This window comes from Chrysochloris asiatica, unplaced genomic scaffold (assembly GCF_000296735.1).
Source record: "Chrysochloris asiatica unplaced genomic scaffold, ChrAsi1.0 scaffold00251, whole genome shotgun sequence".
In the NCBI taxonomy this organism is placed as follows: Eukaryota; Metazoa; Chordata; class Mammalia; order Afrosoricida; family Chrysochloridae; genus Chrysochloris; species Chrysochloris asiatica.
The window spans coordinates 3,324,981-3,345,898 of NW_006408769.1; the positions used below are offsets into that span (position 1 = coordinate 3,324,981).

The 20,918-nt window shown below is 42.4% G+C and overlaps 1 pseudogene; it reads right to left on the reverse strand.

Annotated features, from left to right (window-relative positions):
• Positions 1-1,664: 1,664 nt before the first annotated feature.
• Positions 1,665-20,918, reverse strand: part of LOC102828111 — a 78,951-nt pseudogene continuing 59,697 nt past the window's right edge.

Genomic DNA, 20,918 nt, shown 5'->3' on the forward strand with positions numbered 1-20,918 from the left:
CGGAACCGACTCGATGGCACTTAACAACAACAACATATATATATATATATACAGCTCTTCTCTCCCAGAAAGAATGCCCTCTAATCTCAACTCTGCCTCATCCTCATTCCCAGGTTCAATGGGCTTTATTAAGGTAATTTAACATTGATAAACGAGTAACTAAGCAATGGATCTAATAGTCAGGGACCCATTTTTATTTTTTATTTTTTAGTCAACATTTGATGATCATTTCTTTAGTGAGCACTAATCCAATCCTTTCTTAAAGAAGCTCAGGCACTATTTGAAGCTGTCTTACATCAGAACCACCCAGAATGAAGAAGAATTTTTAGGAAGGATACAGCCGTTGCCCTGGGCTACAGACCTGGTTATAGTCCTGCCCACCTTCCTGGGGCCCTGTAGTGTATTTGCTGGGAGGAGTGCCAGAGCTGGCAGGGAATATGGGGTCATCCTGAGCAAAGCTTGGGCTGTCGCACTGACCAGCTGTGTCACTAGGAAAGCACTGGAAGTCCAAATGTTGGACTAGTTCAACATTTTTTATACGTACAATTCAGTGACATTAAATTACATTCATCGTGTTGTTAAATCATCACCACTCTCCATTTCTAAGGTTTTCTGTCACTAACAGGAGTCTTGGTGTGAAGCTGTGGGTTAATGCGCTGGACTGTAAGTTAGTTTGAACCACAAGGTCAGTGGTTCAAGCTCATCAATCGACCTTCAGAAACCCTATACAGGTTATTATGGGTTGGAAACAACTAGATGACAGCACTTAACAACAACAATACTAGAAGCTCAGTGTCTTATGTTTACCTTTCCCCCTTCCTCCTGATGCCTTTGGTAACTACTGTAAGATTTTTCTTCTTTATATGCTTAGCTATTTTAGATATTTCACATAAGTGGGATTATACAATAGTTGCCGTTTTGTGACTTAGTCCTATCTTAGCTTTTAAAACAATGCTGACCTATAAACTTTCACCTCTTTCAAGTTTATAAAGTTGTTGTTGTTGTTGTTAGGTGTCATCAAGTTGGTACCAACTCATAGCAAGTCTATCTATGCACAACAGAATGGAACACTACCCAGTACTGGGCTAACCTCACAATCATTGCTATACGTGAGCCCATTGATGTTGCCACTGTGTCAATTCATCTCACTGGGGTCTGTCTTCCTCTTTTTCTCCAACCCTCTAGTTTACCAATCATGATATCCTTCTCCAGTGACTGGTCCTACCTGACAATATGTCCGAAGTATGAGAGATGAAATCTGGCCATCCTGGCCTCCAAGGAGCTCTCTGACTGTACTTCTTCCAGCACAGATCTGTTTGTTCTTATGGTAGCCCATGGCACTTTCAATATTCCCCTCCACCAATGTAATTCAAATGAAGCAATTCTTCTATGGTCTTTCTTATTCACTGTCCAACTTTTGCATGCATATGAAGTTATTGAAAATACCATGACTTGGGTCAGGTACACCTTAGTCTTCAAGCTGACATCTTTGCTCTTCAACACTTTAAAAAAGTCTTGTGTAGCAGATTTGCTTAATGCAATGTATCGTTTGATCTCTTCTTTTTTTTTTTTTAATTGTAAACTTTGGTTTATTTTTATTTGTGTTCTCATTGTACAGCAAACATGAAAGAAAAAGAGCACCGAGTCCATGAGATGATGAACTGTCAGTCTGTCTTTAATCTGACCTGATGAGACTGGTCAGTCAGGCGTGCTGTGATAGACTTGGTTACAGACTGCTTTATGTTTTCCTTCATCAAATTATCACCCCGGGAAAGGAATACCTGTTCCCATAATGCTGCAGTAATCTGATCAATCATTGTTCCAACTTCTCTGAACTCCCCAAGAGTATTTAACATATACCTAAATACAAAGAGCTATCAGTGTTAACCCCATGACAAGGTTACACAGGACAGCTATCAAGTACAGGCAATGAAGCCCAAGAGTCCTGTGAGTCTATGCATAGCAAACACAACCACAAGCAGGGTAGCAGGAGGACGAGCAGCTTAGAAGATGTTTGGGCCTTAGTGGTGCTTTTCAAAATTTGCCTAGGTTTCTTCAATTTCAAAGTCTCAAGCTTGTCCTGATAACTATGGCAGACCTCATTTCCACCCATTTTTTTGACAGAATGAAACGGTTAAAGTTTGATTTCCTTGAGACTCAAGTGTTTTCGCCCCAGATCTGAAGGTGCAATGTAAGGCTTGTCCCCAGCACATAAGCCCTTCCATACTTTTGCTATAAGTATCTTTTGTGCCTGCTACTGCAGCAAGATTATTAGCTTTAGCTGTTGTCTGAAGCGTGGACTTTGGATGTGGACGTTCCTCTCCTTAAGAAATTTTAATGTAAGCCTAAAAGTATTCTACAAGAGCTCTACAAGAGACTTTAGCTCTATTGATCTCTTTTTCTACCAAATTTTCAGGGGTGAGCAGTAACAGAACCAGATTTTAAAGTTCTCGTTTAAAGTCATCATCAATATATTTTAATCTCTCATCAAAATTATGGCTAGTTGCAACTTCACAACCAGGATGTGGCAAAAGGAAACAATGAGGATTTGAGAAACAATTGTGAATGTGCTTCTTTACATTCTGTAAGTCTTCATGTTGATTTTGTTTTACCTGCAATCTCTTTTCAAGGAATTGTTTTCCACCTTCCAAACCATATGAATGTTCTTAAGGATAACTCCAATCTCGAACCAAAAACATCAATGTCTGAAATGGTTTCTGATATATTTCTTCCATTGCAAGTTGGCCATACTCTGCAAATAATTGCAAGTGTTGAAGATCATCTTCTTGAATATTCTGAGACAAATTTTATATCTGGTCAGAGATAGTCATAATGCTTAGAGCAAACATGGTTGCACAGTCTTTGATAGTTGATTGGCTATCAAAAGCACCCTGGCAATCCATTGGCAGCACAGCTATCTTTGTTCCATCAGGTCCGTCAATCACAAACACTTCACTCCAGACTTGAATGCCAGTTGTTTCTCCCTCACAACCACCTCGCCATGTAAAACCAGTCCATGGTTCATTGTGTCCACCAATGCAACTCAGGGAATCCTTCTTACACATGTATCTAAGCATGAAGTCCAGTAGAAATGATTTCCCTTTACGATAAACTCTGGCCACGGTTGCCACTACTATGTTATGCTCTCATAAATGTTCCTGCAGCAATAGCTTCTCCAAGGCTTTTTCAACAAGCTCAAATTTATGGTCAACTTCATGAGTAAAAACAATCTGCACTGGACATGGTTTCCTCATAACTTTTTCAGAGTTTGCTAGGTCATTATGTTCGTGATTCTCACCTATAGGTGAGGTCATGGATGAGACGTGGTCAACCTTGGTGTTTGGGTTGCTAGTCCACCACAAGTGTTGCAACCCCTCCTGTGACTGCTGCCTCCGTGCTGCCTCATCCTATTGTTTGAGTTCTTGACTACTGCTTCCATGAGTGTTGATAGTTGATCAAAGAAGAATGAAGTCTTTGACAACTTCAATCTTTTCTTCATTGATAAGGATATTGTTTATCTATTGTTTATCAGTCCAGTGGTGAGGATTTTTGTTTTCTTTACATTGAGATGTAATCCATACCGAAGGCTGTGCTCTTTGATCTTCATCAGTAAATATTTTAAGTCCTCTTCACTTTTAGAAAACAAGGATAATCTGCATATCACAGGTTGGTAATGAGTTTTCCTCCAATCTTGACGCCATGTTTTTCTACATATAACCCAGCTTCTCTGACTATTTGCTCAGCATACAGATTGAATAAGTATGGTGAAAGAATACAACCCTGTTGTACACCTTTCTTTATTTTAACCCATTCAGTGTTCTCATGTTCTGTTTGAACAACTGCCTCTTGGTCCAGGTACAGATTCCTCATGAGCACAATTAAGTGTTCCGGAATACTCATAATTCGCAATGTTGTCTATAGCTTGTCATGATCCACACAATCAAAAGCCTTGCATAGTTAATAAAGCACAGGTAAACATCTTTCTGGTATTCTCTGCTTTCAGCCAAGATCCATCTGATGTCAGCAATGATATCCCTTGTTCCATGTCCTCTTCTGTATCCGGCTTGAACCTCTGGAAGTTCTCTGTCAATGTATGCTTGCAGCCATTTCTGTATTACCTTTAGCAAAACTTTACCCATGTGATGTTGTCATTGATACTGTTTACACAGTACTTCCCCATACATCGTTTCATTGTCCCATTTAGATATTTTCTTTAGTCCATTGGGGAAAATAAGCTTTGTAGAGGTAAAATGGCTTGTCCAGAAGTCACCCAAGTCACTCAAGGGACCTGGGAGACAGCCTTAATTTCATTTGTCCTTCTGTCCTGGGTCCTGTGTTTGTTAACTGTGTGGCCTTGGCCAAGTCATTAGCACTGCCCTTCCCTACATCTCAGTTGTCTCAGCCGAAAGATGGGAATGGTAATACTACCTAGCTTAAATAAAATAGCATATCTAAAGGGTTCAATCTTTGATATCCCATGTAAATAAAGTTTTACTAAAGGTAATACAGAAACAGCTAAAGGCATACATTGATAGAGAACTTCCAGAGGTTCAAGCCGGATACAGAAGAGGATGTGGAATGAGGGATATCATTGCTTATGTTCGAAGGATGTTGGCTGAAAGCAGAGAATATCAGAAAGATGTTTATCTTTGCTTCATTGACTATGCAAAGGCTTTCGATTGTGTGGATCATGACAAGCTATGGACAACATTGTGAAATATGACTATTCTGGAATACTTAATTGTGCTCATGAGGAATCTGTACATGGACCAAGAGGAAGTTGTTCGAACAGAACATGAGAACACTGAATTTAAAATTAAGAAAGGTGCACAACAGGGTTGTATTCTTTCACCATACTTATTCAACCTGTATGCTGAGCAAATAATCTGAGAAGCTGGGTTCTATGAAGAAAAACGTGGCGTCAGGATTGGAGGAAGACTCGTTAACATCCTGCGATATGCAGATGGTACAAGCTTGCTTGTTGAAAGTGAAGAGGACTTAAAATATTCACTGATGAAGATCAAAGAGCACAGCCTTTGGAATGGATTGCATCTCAATGTAAAGAAAACAAAAATCCTCACCAATGGACCAATTGTTATCAATGGAGAAAAGATTGAAGTTGTCAAGGACTTCATTCTTCTTGGATCAACTATGAACACTCATGGATGCAGCAGTCAAGAAATAAAACAACGTATTGCATTAGGCAAATCTGCTGCACAAGACGTTTTTAAAGTGTTTAACAGCAAAGATGTCAGCTTGAGGACTAAGGTGTGCCTGACCCAAGCCATGGTATTTTCAATAACTTCATATTCATGTGAAAGCTGGACAGTGAATAAGGAAGATCGTAGAAGAATGGATGCTTTTGAGTTGTGGTGTTGGAGGAGAATATTGAAAGTGCCATGGGCTGCCAAAAGAACCAACAGATCTGTGTAGGAAGAAGTGCAGCCAGAGTGCTCCTTGGAGGCCAGGATGACCAAACTTCGTCTCTCATACTTCAGACGTATTATCAGGAAGGACTAGTCGTTGGAGAAGGATATCATGTTGGGTAAGGTGGAGGGTCCGACAAAAAGAGGAAGCCCCCAGCATGATAGATTGGCAAAGTGGCAGCATCATCAGGCTCAAGTGTGGCAACAATTGTGAGGCTGGCCCTGGATTGGGTAGTGTTTAGTTCTGTTGTGCATAGGGTCGCTATGAGTCGGTACCGACTCGATGGCACCTAATGACAACAAAAGAGCTCAATATAATACCTGAGTTCAGACAGAAAGCAGTTAGGAAATATTGGCTTTCACTGCTGACTTCTCTGGATAATTGGCCTCCATGAATCCGTATGAGATAAGCATCCATCTGTCAATCTCTGGTTGTAAGCTTCTTAGGAGCATTTCTATTTTTAATCCTATTCCAATAAAGTGAGATTTCTCCATTACTTCAATGGGACAACCTTCTAAATGAACTTCCTTTCTAGGAAAGCCATATACGATTTAGAAATGAAATTCTCAGTTTTCATAGAGAGAAGCACAACAGTAGTCTTCTGGTGAGGGAAATGAGGACTGTGTGTAGAAGTCTTACCTTTCATCAGAGAGACTGTGGTTCATTTCCCAACCAATTCACTTCAAGCTGAGCTGCCACCTGTCAGTGGAGGCTGTTTGATGCTATGATAGTGAACAGTGACGCTTCCAGACTAAGACAGACTGAGAAGAAAGGCCAGGTGATTTACTTCTTAAAATCAGCCAGGAAATCCCTGTGGAATACAAGAATCATAGGATGGTGCAGAGCTATGTAACCCTTCCTTCTGTTCTGTGAGTTATCCTCACGAGTCAAAGGGTGACTGGGCAGCAGCTAACAGCAGGAACACTTAGGTTAAAGAGGAGCAGAAGCTAGCACACATTTCACATTCTAATCCAATTACCTATGTTAGCAAAGGAACCCTTCTAACACAGTGGTTAAGAGCTCAGTTGTGAGAAGTTCTAACCCACGAACTGCTCTGTAGGGGAAGACGTGGGAATCTGCTCCTATAAAGATGAAACTCACTGACACCATGTCGATTCTGACTCGTTGTTGTTGTTGCTGTTAAGTGTCATCGAGTTTGTTCCAACTCATAGTGACCCTGTATAGGGTTTCCAAGAAGTGACTGGTGACCTTGTGGTTCAAACCAACCTTGCAGTCCAGCGCATTAACCCAGGACTCCATAGTCACCTTATATAACGTTTCTAAGACTGTAAAAGTTTATAAGAGCAGACAGCCCCATCTTTCTCTTGAGGAGAGGCTGGTGGGTTTGAACTGCTGGTCTTATGGTTAGCAGCCTTGTTGGAAACCCTCTAGGACAGCTCTACTCTACTCCATAGAATCTCCAAGGGTTGATTTTTTATGAACTAAATATCCAAGCCTTTCTTCCAAGGCACCTAGGGTAGACTCAAGCCTCCAAGTTTTGGTTTCAAGGTGTCAAGATCTAGGGGGTAGCAATGAATCATAATTGCCTTCATGGCAATGGGTTTCGTATATAAGCTCAACCTTGTGATCTCCTGCTCTTCTTAAAGCATCTTTCTGTCTGGGAGATCAAAAACCATTGCCTCTGACAAGGCCAACATGATACAGGGACAGTGAGGGTTAGTTATGTTATTTTACAGACAAGGTAACTAAGGCCCCAAGAGATGCTTCCATCTCTGATTCAGGCTGATGCCTGGAGTTGGTGGAAACCAAGGGAATGCCTGAGTGAGTCTACATGAGGAAACAATGGAAACACACTGGCTGTTCATTTCCTAATGCAAATTCTAGAAGGGACCCAGGGAAAGAAGGGAGAGAGAGAACAAATGGATGTAATCACAATCAGATTCAAGATAAACTGTTCATGGTTAATAGGGTCAGCCACCCAAGCGGCAGGCAGGAATTTCCACTCTCACTGTGTGCAGCATTCACTAGAGACCATATGTGCGTTAGCCCACAGTGCAAGCAACCAGTTCCCGGGGATGATGAAAAGCTGGAGAAATAACAGCAGTCACCTTCCACTCTAAAGATGGTACTATTTCAAATGGAACTCTCCACAGTATGGGAGAGAACACAGCTTCCAAAGAGATGGTAATAATCACATCAATAAACAATGATAGCTACCATCCCCCTCATCAACACTGCTAGCAAGCATTGTGGGTGATTTGTACACATAAAGAGCTTTGGATGTATTGTCTGATTACACATCCACAACTATCTTGTGTTAAAAATGTGATCGCTATTCTTTTTTTCAAAAGAGTAAAATTGCCCCGGAGGCAATCCCTACTCATGGAGACCTCACGTGTGTCAGAGTAGAACTGTGTTCCATAGAATTTCCAAGGGTTGATGTTTTATGAACTAAATAGAATTTATCCAAGCCTTTCTTCCAAGGCACCTAGGGTAAACTCAAGCCTCCAAGTTTGGGTTTCAAGGTGTCGAGATCTAAGATGAGAGCTCACTTAGGAGGTAGGGTTAAGCTGTCCACCGAGTCCCATGCACTGAGTCAGTACTCCCTGTGAACGTTTCAGAAGCCCTGATGGCACAAGGATTAAAGCGCTCAGCTTCTAACTGAAAGGTCAGAACCTACCCGCCACTCAGCGGGAGACAGATGTGTAAGTCTGCTTCAGATTGTTTTTATTGGGTTCCGTCGAGTGAATTCCGATCCATAGCCACCCTGTATAGGATTTCCAAGGAACAGCAGGTAGGTTTGAACTGTCAGTCTTGTGGTTCAAACTAACCTTGTAGTCCAGAGCATTATGCTGCAGTGCCCATCAGGACTAGAACACCCCGTGGAGTCGTTCCACTGTGTCTATAGGATTGTTTTCAGTTGAAATACATTGAATGGCAGTGGGCTGAGTTGGAGTATTTATTTTTCATTTGATTTTGAAGAATTTTACATTTGCTTTGTAGGTTTCAGATCTTAGCATACTCATGAGGGGAAAAAGTAAAGAAGAGTCAGATCAGTTTATAAAAAGCAATCAAGAGCAGAGCAATGCATGTGTTCAGCTCCAAGTCCTCAGGGACTTCCCAAAGCACACTGCCCAGGGAGGCAGGAAAACAAGCGTCTGTGTGTGTGTAGGAGCCTTGTCTCAGTGGCCTCAGGGCAATGTCCACTGGACAAGGAGTGACTTCATGGCTGGGCGGGAGAAGGACTGGCAAGGGAGGAGGGAGAGGAAGGGGCTAGCTGGAGGGTTTCTGGAGTGGTCCTCTATCCAGACCACTGAGGACAGCACTGCTAGCTCATTCCCACATTTTCCAATTCCATGCCTCTCCAAAAGTTATTATAAAACCGCTTCACTTGGTGAGATGACCTGTCTCCCTGGAACTGGAGAGATTCCGATAGCATACAGTCCACTTCCTAAGCTCTGTCTCCTTTTCTTTTTGAAGCTCTATTGACTAGAAAGCCATGCAAGTCCTGGGCATGCAATGGAACCCTTGTGGGGAAACTCAATTCAACCTGACACAGAATGAATCCACAACAAGGAGGGCAAAGAAACTGACAAGAAGAAAAAAAAAAAAAAAAAGACAGGGTATTTGAATAATAAAGCTCCAGATTTCTGCCTAATTCCTGGAAACCCAGACGAGGGACTAAACACATAATATATTGGGAAGAATTTATTTTCACAGGCGTTGAAGATGTAATATGGCTTTTTGGCACTTCACATATGCTTGGCTGATTTTTCTGCTGAGAGCAAGAAGCTGTTAACCACCTTTTCATGGAAAACACACCTCCGTTGTGAGTCAGAGGTTAAGTTATTCTCTGGCCAAAAGCAGCAATCCATCATGCTTCATTATGGGGCAGAGCTCACAACAAATACCATTTGGCAGAGATGGATAACTTAATATGACTCCGTTTGGCAGAGCTGTAAATGTGTCTGTCATCTCCAAGACTGCTTAAGGTGGTCAGACTCTACTTGAGGTCCTGAGCAGAATTCCGTGTGTGGCTGGTGAATTCACACCTGAAAAACAACTATAGCAGAAAGAATCACCCGGGCATTGATTTCAACATCCATGGTGAGCAGCTGGTGTCCCTGGTTTGTGCAATAAACCCACTTGGCTGCTAGTAGAAAGGTTGGAGCTTCAATCCACGCAGAGGTGCTGCAGAAGAAAGGCTCAGCAATCTACTTCCAAAAAAATCACAGTTCTATCCTGACACAAATAGGGTCACTCAACAACAACTGGTATGACCCAGACGTGGTTGTCAAGCTTGGCTCGGTCACTGCCAATGGCAGCTCTGTGATCCTGGGTGGTTAATGTAACCTCTGCCTCAGTTTTCTCCTCTATCAAAATGGGAATAATAATAATACCTTCTTCCTAGGGTTATTATGTAGGTCAAGCTATTGGAGAGTGTCATGGTGGCTATCTGTCTGCATTAAGGCTGGGACTAGGTCAGGATGTGAGGCCTCCAGATGCAATGTTTATAGAGGTACTCACTCTTAGGACCGTGCCTAAGTGCCTCTGTAAGTGTTGCACCCCAGCCCCCTGCATCCCTTATTTAGTCCCCTCCCTGATCTCAGCTCTACAGATACAAGACAGAAGCTCAAGAAGTTAAGTAACTTGCAGGTGGTCACCAAGTACATGTAGAATAACGATCCAGAGCCTGACCCACTCCATATTGTCTTCCCACCCTATCACACTGCCTAAAAAGTGAGAGTTCCAGAAATGAGTTCTTCACTCCCAAATTTGGTCCCTGATGTCAAAGTCATGAACCAAAAAGCGACCCCATCAGATGGAAACATCATCTGGGACCAAGAAAACAGAGAACAGTATCCAACATATGAGGCCTCTCCTGAGTCACTTTCGAGGCCCAATTGAAGTGCTAAATGAGTTAAAACTGCTTACCCTTGAAACGAGGTTAGAGTAAGAAAGACTGCATTTCACTGGTCAAAAAAGAAAAAAAAAAAAAAAAGAAGAAGAAGAATTAAGAGATACATGATTCCCAAGCAAACCCTTCCTTATCAGCTCTGTTGGGGGAAGGAACAAAACAAGGCAAATAAATGACAAAAGCAGAGGAACCATCCATCATGCTGTGGGGCTGGCAGCCTGGGCTGCAGACATGCAACCTGCCGTCACCCCCATGGCTCTGAAAGGCTGGCTTTGCCCAGCTCCAGGCCAGAGACGGGTGTGAGCCTGGTTGGAAACAGGCCCCTGGGAGCCTCCTTGGTCCTCCTCCTTGCAGCTCAGCCAGGCTTTCTCTGTGACTTTGGTTAAGTAGCTAAACCCCTCTGAGCTCCCTAATCTCTGACACAAGCCACTTCACAGCCAGTTTTAGGATTCCTTGCCAGCTTCAAATTTGACTTCATGGTGACACTGTATAAAGTTTCCAAGGAGCACTGGTGGGTTTGAACCACTGACTTTGTGGCTAGAAGTCCAGTGCTGATCCTACAGTGCATGCCAGGACTCTGGCCTTGCCTTAAGCAGTACATTTAACCTCTCTGGACCTCAGGTTACCTGCCTATAAAGTGGGGATAATAATATCTACCAGGAGGGGAACAAGAGAGACTTGAGGGGCCTAACAGCATAAGGTGTAAACTAAGCAACAGACAACATAGAACCACTTCCATTTTGAGCCTCCAAGAACATGCTGAAGTTATATTTGGACTAAGCATGGTGAGTGGCTATGTTTGGCTGCTTATTTTTTGCTTGTTTTTGGAGATGGCAGCTCTCCCATGCGCTGATGAATCTGCATTGCTGTTGTTATTAAGAGTCATAAAGTTGGGTCCGACTTATGAAGACCCTGCATAGGGTTTAGAAGGAGTGACTGGTGAGTTTGAACCACCGATCTTGTGTTTCACACTGACCTTGTGGTCCAGTGCTTTATTCCCCAGTGCCACACCAGGACTCCTATGAATCTCTGGCAGGTAAGAAATTGAAAGCAGACTGTTGGCATGGTTTTCCAATGTGCAAAGAGGTCGGAGAATGGAATAGACGAGCTGAGGCTTGTTGTAGGGTTGGCTGAGAAATACTCATCACCTCGAAAGAAGGAAGGTCAATTTCCTTTCTGAATCAAAGGAAATGACGTACCCCTTGGCAATACATCTCAAATAATTTTAGCAACTCCCACAGTGGTTCAGACACCCCGCCCCTCTGGAAGATGTCTTTTCTTTCCCTCCGGTGCCAAGCTCCAGCATCTATCCAACCTGGCAATAAGTCCTTGATCTGAGCAGCAACCAGGGGCAAGCTGGAAAAGTCATCGTTGGGGAAATCCTAGACACAGGCGCCCTGTCACCAGAGTGAGGGGGACACTCTCCAGAAGGGACTGCACCCCACCCCCAGCAGCCGAAACCCCATTGCTGCGGCACAGAAGGTTTTGTCATTTGGAGTCTCATAAACTTCACTTCCTGAACTGCACACCCCTTCATGTTCTGTATCAACCGCCCCTGCATTTCCCCCTCTCCTGGTTGGAGCCCAGTGCACCTGCAAACCCATTCTGTGGGCGGCTGGAGGGTTCAGGTGTGCTAATGAAAGTGCTCTCTGGCCACCTTGGAGGCAGGAGGATGGTTCTGGCTAAGGCAGTGGTCTCCCCTTCTGCTTCTGCTAGAATCCCCTGGGAGCATTCGCAATCCTGATGACCAGGCTGTAGCCCAGACCAATTAAACTGCAATCTCTGGAGCTGGAACCTAGGCATCAGCATTTATTTTAAAAAGCTGGCCAGATGAGTGTCAGGAGCAGCCAAGTTTAAGAATTAGGAAAGGAATACTTAGGTGAGACTCCAAAGGGATTACTTTGTTCCCTCATTATTTGCTAAAACAGAATGTTTCATGCTTAAAGCCCAATCAGACCATCTTTGCTTTTGAATTCTGGCTTTGCTGCCCCTGTGTGACCCAGGGCAAGTTTTATTTCACCTCTTTGAAACTATATCAAACAGAGAAAATCAAAGTACTTACCCTGTAGTATCCTTGTTAGGATTAAATATCACATATAAATGCTTAACAAATAGAACAAACCAAACACCCCACCCCCAAGAAAAGAAAGAGAAAACAAACAAACAAAACTTTGCTATTGAGTCCATTTTGACTCATAGTGAACACTTGTTTTACAAAGTAGACCCTGCTCCATAGGCTTTTCAAGGCTGTGACCTTTTGGAAGCAGATCACCAGGTCTTTCTTTGGAGGCACCTGAGTGGGTCCAAATCACGAAGCATTCAGTTCATAATCAAGAGCTTAACAGTTTACTGTAAAGTATAGTAAGCTCTTGATTACTTAGAAACTCCTATGTAGCATTGCCAAACAAAATCTTTTGTCGTCCAGTCAATTCTGACTCATAGCCAAACTTTATAGGACACGGTGGAACTGCCCCAAGTGGTTTCCAAGGGTTTGATCTCTATGGAAGCAGACTGCCACATCTTTCTCCCTGGTGGATTCAAACTGCTACTCTTTCAGCTAGCAATGGAATGTTTTAACCACTGCAGCACCAGGGCATCATATGAATTAAGAACAAACAAACAAACAAATAAAGAAAAACACTGCCATGGATTTTATTCTGAGTCATAGCAACCCTATATAGAGTTTCCAAAACTGTCAGTCTTTATGGGAACAGACAGGCTTATCTTTCTCCCCAGGAGTGGTTGGTGGGTTTGAATTGCTGAGGAAGTAAGCAGCCCAATTCTTATCCCACAGCACCACCAGGACACCTCAGTAGTAGCATATGTTATGGTTATTGTTATTGTTATTAAATGCTTTCAAGTCAGTTCTAGTAGACTCATAGTTATCCTGTGTTTCCAAGGAACAACTGGTGAGTTTGAACCACCATCCTTGTTAGCAGTCCTGTACCTTTCCAACAACACTAACTCAGGATTCCAGAAGTAACATATGTTGTTGTTGATAAGTGCCATTGAATCGATTCTCACCCATAGCAACCCTGTAAAGGGTTTCCAAAGAGCAGTGGTGGGTTTGAACTGCTATGATGTTGTTGTTTGTTGTGTGCCATGAAGTCGGTTCTGACTCATAGCGAACCTGTACACAGTTTCCGAGACTGTAAATCTTTATGGGAGCAGAAAGCCTTCTCCTTCTCCTGCAGAACAGCTGGTAGTTTCGAACTGCTGACCGTGAGATTAGCAGCCTGATTCATAACCGCTATGCTACCAGAGCTCCTTTGAACTGCTATGTTGTTGTTAGGTGCCGTCGAGTCGGTACCGACTCACAGCAATGCTATGCACAACAGAACAAAACACTGCCTGATCCTGGGCCAACCTCACTATTGTTGCCACGCTTGAGTCCATCAATGCTGCCACTTGGCCAATCCATCTCTTTTGGGGGTCTTCCTCTTTTTCTTTGACCCTCCACGCTACCAAACATGATATCCTTCTCCAGAAACTGGTCCCTCCTGACAATATGTCCAAAGTACGAAAGAGGAAGTTTGGCCATCCTGGCCTCCAAGGAGCACTCTGGCTGCATTTCTTCCAACATGGATCTGTTTGTTCTTTTGGCAGCCCATTGCGCTTTCAATATTCTCCTCCAACACCATAACTCAAACGCATCAATTCTTCTACGGTCTTCCTAATTTACTGTTCAGCTTTCACATGCATATGAAGTTATTGAAAATACCATGGCTTGGGTCAGGCACACCTTAGTCCTCAAGCTCGCATCTTTGCTCTTCAACACTGTAAAAAGTTCTTGTGCAGCAGATTTGCCTAATGCAATAAGTCGTTTGATTTCTTGACTGTTGCTTCCGTGAGTGTTGATAGTTGATCCAAGAAGAATGAAGTGCTCTAGTTTGTGCTAAATGAATGTGTGCCATTTTCCTTCTGGTTATTATTGTAATTGATTACCAGGAGCTCTGCTAGATGCTGAAAATCTCTTGTCCTTTATCCTAGATGAGGGCATGGCCCTTAATCATTGGTCAGGGCAGGATGAAGGGAGATTTCCTTAATAGGAACAGCAATTGTACATTAAGTAGCCCAAATGTTCCAGGTACAGTTCTCACAGCCCAAACATATGAAAGCACCTGAGAGAGGACAGCAGTGCTGAACTGGGTTCCCACCCTGAGACGGAAGGGCTTATGGCATTGATATTATATTATGAAAATGAGGAATCTGAGGTTCTGAGACAGTAAGTATGCCACAGGATCATACATGGGTCAATGTAAACCCCACCGCAACCCATACTGTACCATCTTCAGAGTTGATGTGAGTGTGCCTGGGAAGGAAATCTGAGTCAGTTCTTTCAATCAAGGGTCCTTAAGGATGGACACAGCCACACTGGGGTGGGGATGGGGGGAGCTGAGGTGGGGTGAACAAGGTGAGTGGGAACAGGAGTGGGAGAGTGTTCAGAGTAGGGAGCAGGTGAAAACCAACCAGTACAGTGAGTCCATTTGAAAGGGTTCTGGGAAGAATGAAGTGTCCCCAATTCACAGAAATCCTAGTCAACTCTGATGACCTTTCTGTGTTCGAGTCTCCCTACCTGCACCCTGAAGCTGTATCACTGAACAGATGGCGGTAAAATTAAATTGTAAGCACACATGTCGAGCCAGAACTTGCAGCCCACTTTCCAATGGTCTATGTCTGTCCAAGAGAAAGTGGATTTACAGCTGAGCTCCATCATCCCCATTTTGGATAGCAATCCATGGCTGCTGCAGGACATCACTTCAGAAGCATCACTGAGGCCTGATGGACTCTGGGGCGGAGTCAAGTCCTGTTTTCAGTAAAGGCTCCATTGTTAAAGAACTGAAGTTTCTTTGGGCCTCAGTTTCCTCATCTGTAAAATGGAGGGATGCTGGGGGCGTGAAATGTGACCCATTCAACAGTGCACCTCTCCCTACAGTAGAAGCGCTCAGAAACTTGGTAGCTCTGCTGATCCGTAAGAGGCCATCTCCCTCTCAGCCTAGGCTGGCTGTGCTGAGCTCCTCTGTTTCTGCCAATGTTACTTTCCCTCATCTGCCAGAACTAGTTACACACAAGCTGTTTTGCAGGGTATTTGTTTTCCAATATTTTTACTAAGTGGGACAGCTATATCAATGAGGTCTGCCCCTTTATTGGTTGCTAATTGCTGGGCATAATTGTTGCAACATTACTTTGTGTTCCTATAATTCTCTGAACCAATCAAGGTGGCCAATTCTCTAATTACAACCACAGTGAATTCCCAGCCACCAGACACAAGCAGCCAGACACTTGGATTGTGCAGTTTAGCACAACTATTTTCAACATTTCTATGAGGAGAGGAAAAGAAAATCTTATCAGGAAATCATTTTGAGAATAATTTTACAATTATATAAAACCTGTTGCTATCAAGTTAATTCAGACTCAGACAGTCAAGAGGAGAGAGTAGAACTGCCCCTAGGGTTTCCAAGGCTGTAATCTTGGACATCTTTCTTCCCTGGAGAAGGTGGTGGACTAGAACTGACTACTTTTTGATTAGCAGCCAGCATTTAACCATTGTGTCACCAGGGCTCTCTTATAATTATGTATGCATATTTAGCAATAAACCTTGGAAATTATAGTAATTTGTGTGTTTTCTGAAAGTAGTTTCTTAAGATTTGTCTCAGGCTTTGTACATCTTATTCAATTCAACTCAATCTCTACGTTAGAGGATGAGAAATGGTGTTTGTAATGATCACAGCTCTGAGCCCCAGACATCCCAAAGTGCCTTCATATCAGCAGACACTGAAGTGGACTCCGCCTCTTGTGCTGATGGCATTGCATTGTAGTTTGCAGAAACTTGTTAGCCATCTACATCCATGCCAGATGTCCAGTAGAACCACTGAAGGTGAAGATATGTTTGAAAGCACGTTGTATGTTGCAAAATAAAGTTAGTGTTAGTTGTATTTTCACTGTCTCTTTTTAATCACTTTAATAATGTGGATTCACTTCCCATTGTTCCTACAGTAAAACTCTAACGAAGACCTGGGTTCAATTTCTGTCTTAGGCACCTCATGCACAGCCACTCCTTGACTGTCAATGGAGGTTTGTGTGCTATTTGCTATGATTCTGTTTATTTACTATGATGCTGAATAGTTTCAACCTAACTTCCAGATAGAGACAGACAAAGAAGAAAGGTCTGGTAATGGATGTCTGAAAACTAGCTGATGGTAACCTTATGAGTCACAATGATCGGATCTCATTGCACAGTGTCAAAGGTCCACTTGATGGCAGCTGGCAATGACACCAACAGCTTTGGTCCCAAATACTATGGAGAGAAGTAAACAAGCAATTACCTGCTTTCTGGGAGCCTTCAGGCTAAGAACAAGCAGATGTGGTAAACATATAAGCAGAGACATAGTAGTTGGCTGTCGAGGTCCTTTGTCGGGATCCAGCCTCGACAAGGAAGTGTGGGCGCCACGAAGAAGGGAGATCTGGCGGCAAAAGGGATAGAGAAAGAGAGAGATGAAATATATACAAAAAAAAAAAAAAAAAACCAGACACACAGATATGATGCAAGCTGGCAGGTAGGCAGATCTGCAAACATTTTGCCTAGCATTGCACACAGAATTCACTCTACCTCAGTCTTTTATTCTCTTTTTTAGGGAGGGATTTGTTGCAAAGGAAGGATGTAATTCACAAAGGGAGGATGTGATTCTTTAAATAAAACAGGGTACCGAACTGAAATGTGATTAATCATTCAAAACAGGGCATAATGATTCACAGGAACAACTGTTAAAATATTTTCATAGTGTTTCTTAACAATCTAACATTTTTATTTTTACAGAAAAAGGTTCAATCAAGCTGTTAATATATTAACTTTTAGTCTTAAATGATCTAGAGCAGCTACGTGCAGTTTCTTAAGGATACTTAACATAAAGCAAGGTTCCTGAAAGGAGCCAAGCTGTCTCTGTACACTTTGCAAACTTTTGTTTGTGAGCCAGATCTCAGGCACTGGGCTTCATTTATCTATATCTAAAATGCTACATTGTTCTTAATTATCACATTCCTATATACTTTCAGGAGGAAGGAGAGCATCTGGGTTAAACTGATTATATTCAGAGGCCGTTTAATGGGGCTGCCACTATTATCCTCTAATCCAACATTCCCAGAATTTACTATTCCACTTTATTTACAAACCTTGGGTAGTTTTTCTCTAAAAACCTTTTCTCATATTCCCAATATACCTGTTCCTGGCCTTTCTGAATTATCTGAGGAAACTTTTACTGCCTCGGCTCTAAAAAGGGGTTTCAAACACATTATTGTTCATGGATATCAAACATAACTGAATAATCAAATAAGGAGCAGTTCTGACTTTCATCCCAGGTGGCTATCGCTTGTTCCTCAGAAAGATTTGTTCCCAGGACTCCATGCACTGCCAACACAGTGGAGGCATTAAGAGAGGCATTGTAAAAGAAACCGTTTTCTCAGAAGCTACAATTACTGGAGTTAGAAGCATAGAGTGAACAATATTAGGACCAAAGAAAATTATACAGAGGTAGCCAACCAGTGAGTTTGCAAAAACCAATGAACCCGGGACATCAGGAGGTCACTTCCTTTGGCCCTCAGGGTCCATGGCTCGCTATCCTGAGAAGGGCCTCGGAATTGGATTTCCATCCATGTCATAGGGCCACTGATCAACCCAGGGTCTGCCTGCGTATGCTGTCCCCAGCAGTTGGCAGCAGAGATTATTAGTTTTTCCTCAATATTCATTTTTCAGAACATGCATAGTAATAGAAGCCAAATTTTTGCTGAACACCTAGCTCCCTAGCTAGGGACTACCTTTCCTAGCTTCTCTTACAGAGATGTGGACATGTGACTGACTGGTTAATGAAACATAAGCAGAAACAACACCCTTACCCTTTAGACTACAATTCTAACTCAAAGGCTCAGGGAAGATGTTGGTTCATAAGCACAGGAAGGGAAGGAGACAAGAAGGAGCAGTAATCATGACAGACTACCCTGATCAACACAAAGGCCCCGGTATTCAAAGCTTTCCTTATCCATAATTGGTATTTGAAATGTGTTGGGTAGCTACTCTGGGTCATGTGGACATCCATCAAATAACCTCGTTAAGTAGGGCATCCCATTCCGCTTGCTGCCCTGTCCATTCTAGTTCATGGCAACGCTGTGTGTACCAGAGTAGAATTGTGCTTCATAGAGTCTCAATGTCTCTGACCTTTCAGAAGTACATCACCAGGACTTTCTTCCAAGGTTTCTATGGATAGACTTGAACCTCCAAACTTTGGTTAGCAATGAGTGTTTACAGTTTGCATCATCTAGTTGTTGTTGTCAAGTTCTGACTCGTAGTGTTTCAGAGGACCTTACGGTTAGCAGTCCAGTGCTTACCTTAAAATGTCACAGCAGTAATCCACATTAGTGCTTCTAGGACCTGGATGAGATTGATGTATAGAGGAGACAAGAGTTGTTGGGCAGCATTGTGGGACAGCTGAAGATCTAAGATGGGAGCTTTTGACAGTGAGTGGGTTCTCAACAGTAGGATAAGGGCAAATTTAGCTTATCTCCAAACTTCACTTAGGGGCTTGTCTTGTACCTAAAATGGAAAACAAAGACCCTCCCTCTTGCCTCCTTGCAGTCTCTGCTCCCAACGTAGAAATGTCAGATTTGTACCATGGATGCTATCTTTTATTACATCATAGACTAAACTGGCTTTGTGGGGGGCGGGGAGGATCTCCAAGAGAACCTACCCACCATCTCTCATATGGTATTTTGGAACCAAAACAAAAAACACATTCTGAACTTCCAAGAATTAAACAAGTTATTAGCTTCTGAGATGATTTATTTGTAAGTGCTGGGTACTTGGCAGTTGTACCAACCAAAGAGCAGATAGTACTCCCAAATCAAAGAGAGGATAGAGGATCTGGAGTGAAATCTACCAAGAAACAACGTTATACATGAGTCATGGATGTGGATCATAATTCTACAGCCTTTAAGATTTCAGGATGATTGCTAAACTTTATTGTTGTGTTTTGTTTTAACATTTGAGCAACTTACAGTTTATTTGTTCAAACACTTTTTATTGTGAAATATAGCATACACACTGAAAAGCAAACAAAAAGTTTTCAGCTCAGTGAATTTTCCCAATGTAAGCACCTATGTCTCCAATACCCAGAACAGCCTCACCCTGTCTATTCATAATCACCACCCACTTCCTTCTACCATGGTAGCCACATTCCTAGCTTTTATGGGTCCACTCTCACACTTGCCTTTTTATTTTTACCTCATAAGCACACATTACTATTTTTTTCTTCTGTTTTTAAATAACATTTTTAATTAACAAAAGTAATACATTATGTGCTCCATTGTGTTTGGTTTATATCAATGAATATGAATTTTTGAGATTAATCAGTGTGGTGTGTAAGTATAATTTCATTATTTTTTGTTGTTGCATGATGTTTACTGCATAAATATCCTCCAGTTTATTTTTTGTTTCCTTATTGATAGACCTTCTGAGCTATCTCTTATATTATAGTTTAGAGATACCTCCAGTGTCTCTACTAAAGAGGCATCCCAGGATGGTGTAAATGGTTGATGTGCTCCATTGCTAACCAAAAGGTGTGTAAATGGTTGATGTGCTCCATTGCTAACCAAAAGGTTGAAGGTTAGTGTTCAATAACAGGTGCCGCAGAAGAAAGGTCTGGCATTCTAGTTTCAATAAATCAGCCACTGGGGTCACTATGTGTCAGAATTGACTCAATGGCACTTAACAACAGGAACCCTAGGGTGCACAGGTCTACGCGGACGTACATGGATGGGGCTGCCATGAGATGGAATGGACTCATTGACAACTTGTTATGTTCAAGAGTCAAGATAATGGGCGACCTCATGTGGAAGGGTTATATGCTATAAAAGGGAATGCAGTATTGAGATATAGAGCAAATGCATGGACTTCAATCTCCTCAGTGACAGAAGTCAGATCTAAAAGGCTGCATTGTATAATCCCAATCATATGAAAATGTCCAGAAAAGGCAAATTTATGGATAGAAATCAGATGGGAGGTTGTCTGGGGCTGGGTTTGGGAGCATGAGTGTCTTTCTGAGAAGACAGGATGTTCTATAACAGGAATATGGTGACAGTCACACAAGTATATTTTCTAAAAAAGATTGAATCCCACATTTACAATGGATGGATTTTATGAAATGTTGACTATACTTAAAAAAAAAAACACAACTGCTTTTAAAATCTCTGCATTGTTGTTGTTGTTAAGTGCCATTGAGTTGGTTCTGACCCGTAGCGACCCTGAATTGGGTTTCCAAGAAGAGGCTAGTGAGCTTGAACCACTGACCTTGTAGTTCAAATGGCTTTGCAGTCTGGCACATTAACCCACAACTCAACACCAGGACTCCAAAATCTCTGCCTGGGAGGTACTTATTTACCAATTTAAGTGAATTTGTGGAGGAGAATTTTGCGATTCCTACAATTCCCTTTCATTTTAACAAGAAATACAATGAGATATGGTGGAATGCCTCTTGAGGGACCTGAGGCTTCTGGTGAAGACCCTGACTTGTCACCTTTTGATATTATAGGGACCCTTGATAAATCAGGCCCTTTCTCGATCTAT